Source organism: Miscanthus floridulus, chromosome 3 (assembly GCF_019320115.1).
Source record: "Miscanthus floridulus cultivar M001 chromosome 3, ASM1932011v1, whole genome shotgun sequence".
Classification (NCBI taxonomy): Eukaryota; Viridiplantae; Streptophyta; class Magnoliopsida; order Poales; family Poaceae; genus Miscanthus; species Miscanthus floridulus.
This window is the reverse complement of record NC_089582.1, coordinates 5,945,278-5,949,087: the sequence shown is the minus strand read 5'-3', so window position 1 is coordinate 5,949,087 and position 3,810 is coordinate 5,945,278. Positions and strand designations below refer to the sequence as shown.

General features: G+C 41.3%; 1 pseudogene; it reads right to left on the bottom strand.

The window, feature by feature from the left end:
* Window positions 1-1,708: 1,708 nt before the first annotated feature.
* On the bottom strand, window positions 1,709-3,501 carry LOC136544849 (uncharacterized; annotated as a pseudogene).
* Between the last annotated feature and the right edge of the window lie 309 nt (window positions 3,502-3,810).

Here is a 3,810-nt window from a genome sequence, read left to right as displayed (position 1 = left end):
AGAAACCTATACCGGCTATTTCTATGAACTGGGACAACCAAACTGTGATAATTAAGGTAAACAGTTCTACAGATAACATGAAATCTACAAGGCATGTTAAGCGGAGATTAAAATCTATCAAAAATTTGAAAAACTCTAGAGTGATAGTGTTAGACTATGTCCACACATCTAAAAATCTGGTAGATCAATTCACTAAGGGACTGTCACGTAATGTGATAGATAGTGCATCAAGTGAAATGGGCTTGAGACCCACATGAAGTCTATCATGGTGGTAACCTATTCTATGTGATCGGAGATCCCGTGAAGTAGGATGGTAAAACAAGCCACCCTTAACTAAACCCATGTTAGATGCACTTCTTTCTTTTTCTATAAGGCAGGTTGGTTTTATACCTTAATATGTTTCAAAGTGGCTTGTTGAAGCAAAGATGTTATCCTACAGAACATCTTTTGAGAAACACACCTATGTGAGTTCGACTGCTAGTCACAGTCTATGAGATTTGGGTGATCTCTAGATACTCATGAATGGGCCACGAGTATGACTTATATGCTCCAACCAGAGGGGATGCTTTTTGCAACCTAGTATCAGTAAAGGGCCTGGGTGAAACTTATTTCGCACAAAACTGTCAATTCAAGGCATAGTCCATTATATAATTGTGAGTAAGCGTAACCTTTGCTCTAGGTGGGAGTTCAACTTAATAGTCTCCATCGAAACACTGCTATATCAAACGACAGAGAGAATTGGGAGCATTTCTTATGTGCCCTAGAATTTGGTGGGGATTGTTGAATATTATATAGGTTAAGGCCCATATTTTATTTAATAAATCAATTAATTCTAGGCCCATATTAAATGTTGTGGTACAATATAGTTTTAGTCCCGTATGGGATTTTAACTAATTGTTGACTCAACTTAAATAGGCTACACGCGTGTGCACCTATAGAGAGGTTGAAAGAGACCAAAGGCGTACCACACGCACGCGCTCTGCCGCCGCCACTGAGCCGAGCTAAGCCATGGCATGGCAAGCAAGCGAGCGATGCGTGCGTGTCGTGTCGTGTCGTGTCGTGCTCGAGCGCGGGTGTGGGTTGGTTTTGCCACTTGGGTTGGCTAAGGAAGAGGAAGGGGTATAGGCACTAATGTGGAGGAGTTAGTTACAGGTCAGTTACCATCCACTACAGTGGTGATTACTCGTAATCACTTTGACTCTTTGTCTCCCTGATCCCTCTGGCATAACCTTCCATCCTGTCTCCCTGTTGCCTTACGGCCATACCACACCTCTCACCATCTTCTTCTTCATCAGATCGTGGTGCACCTTCTTCCTCGGATCGGCTTCGGCACTGCGTACATCTTCCTACACCTACTGTGGTACTCGACTTCGAGCAACTCACCATGAGTGGGTCTAGAGCCACCGGTGCCTTGAGCATGGGTCCCTCCGCAGGATACATTTCTATTATCAAATTGGTTAAATTCAATCTCTTTTTTGCTATGATCAGTATGTTGTTCATGAATATATTTGTTGCTAATCTGAGTAGTAGTAAAATCACACACGTGCACATATTTGTCATCACAAATTTGCTATTACTTTTCTGAATTAATTTTAACATGAAAATGCCTAAATTCCTTACATTTTCTCCTTCCACTAAATCCACTGCATTACGATTCCAATGTGATTGAGTAATTCCGAGCATATCTCAGCTGATGACATACAAACAATATCACATATATGAGACAGTGACACAACTAAACTAAGACACAGTTGCATAAGTTCCTGATGTATAACATACGTACTTCACTACTTCCTTACAAAGACATAAACAATAAAGACTATTAGAATGTAAAATTAAGATCTTTATGTTATTCATAGCTTCGCTCGATCCTCTTGCTTTTGCATTTGGAGCATTTAACACTAAGACTCTACCTCGAGGATATCTATGTTTATATGTTTCTCACAGGTCTTGCTTTTCTTTCTAGTAAATGAGTTTCCTTTTCTTTCTGCATCCAGCCCATGAGAGAACTTTGCAGCCAAATCGGTACATGGGCACCCCATAAGTCGAGAAAGTGAGTGAGCACACCTAGAAAGTTCCCAATATTCTGACCCTGTCCTCGAAGCCGCTTTCTATTTGTAAGCCCTCCCAAAGTTCTCTGTGCTCTCATGCTTGTTCTCTGTTTGTTTTTGCTAGGCTTCTCAACATGAATCCGTGCAGCCCCATGTTTAGACCTCCAAATCATTTGGTATATGGATGCTTCGCCATTGTGGCAGAAGTAATCTACGGCCTTTGCTAGCATAATCTCTTCCAGTTTCTCCAAGGAGATGTCCGTATGCAAGATATGCTGCTGACCGCCAACTATCTCTACTGCTTCAGAACTTTTATTCACTGGTAGCATGTCTTCAGAACAGCCATGGGGTGCAAAAGCAATTCCAGCTTTTAGATATGGAGAATTTTGCAGAGACACTGTGCCTTGAGACAGTGAGGTCTTTCGCTTGATGTAAACTGAATGTGAGACTTGCCACTGCAAATTAAATTCAATTATTGGTTCTAGCGAAACATCTGATAATTCTGCCATGTTTAGGTTGCTAAAATGTGGAACCTCATGGTGTTGCTGTTGCTTGCAACATAATGGTTTCGGGCGAAACCATTGAGATGCAATGCTGTGAAGATTGTACAAATGTTCTTGTGGTATGAATAAGCAAATGGCGCCCATGAGAAGTCTTGAGTTTGTAGTTGAGTAAGTTCATTGGTAATATTTTCAACTATAAATTTGACATGAGGGGCAAACAACTGCAAACTCCTAACTGCAATCCCTACTACGTCTGTACTCTCTGAAAGCTGCACTATCATACTAAAGTAGATATTACCCTCTGTTGTACCATCTTTCTTGATAAAAAATAGGGAAACCTCTGTTCCTCTCTCTGCAGTACTAAAGGGGATCAACCATAGTTGACACAAAGGCTGTTGGCTTCCTCGAACAATTTTATGGTGAAGCTGCTTGCCTGCAAAAAGATTCTTGATAAGGGAGCCAGAGGGCATGATGTGACAAAGGGGTGTGCCGCCAAGCTCAATGAATCTCAGGAATTCACTAGCACCATCTGCATACCACTCAAATCGTTTAACAACAGATGGGTTCAACTCATCGTTGTTGCGGTTAAAGATGGAGAAAACAAATGACTTGGTAGCATGTCCAATCCGTTTAGGAATGGAGGAATTCATTACCTCCTGTTCCATGCATTCTTCTTCGAGGATTCTCTGCTTACATTTGTGCAGTTTCTCATCACACTCTTGTGCAGCACGCTTCAACTTCTTTTGCCAATGCAACATGGATGTATCAGTGATCTGCCATTTATTAGAAGTCTCAAGAGCTGCTTCCAGCCTCATGTGTGCCATCTCTAGCCTCTCTATGTTTCTGATTCCATTTATTTCCTCTTTGTCATCATATTTTTTAACTAGGACAGATAGTATTTGGCTAAATGCCTCCTGGATAACTGCAGAACTGACCATCTCAGCCATCAGGATTCAGGAATCTATAGCTTTGGTTCCCTAGTAAGAAAAATCAATAAATGAAAGTATGCTAATAAGTGGTTGTAAGAATGTACCCTCGACCAAACTGCATTAAAAGTAGGGACAGCTGGACAGCTATGCTGGGTATAGAGAGCAATATTCTGAATGCTAAATTGAACCATGGGATAATATAAGATCAGAACATATAAGAGCTTTGGAAAAGGTAGGCAGGTCATTAATAAGGAGGGTCGTTTCATCAAAGACAGGTAGACTGGTCATTAACATTTATGGGACTAATAGCCCGAGGGGCCCGAGGGA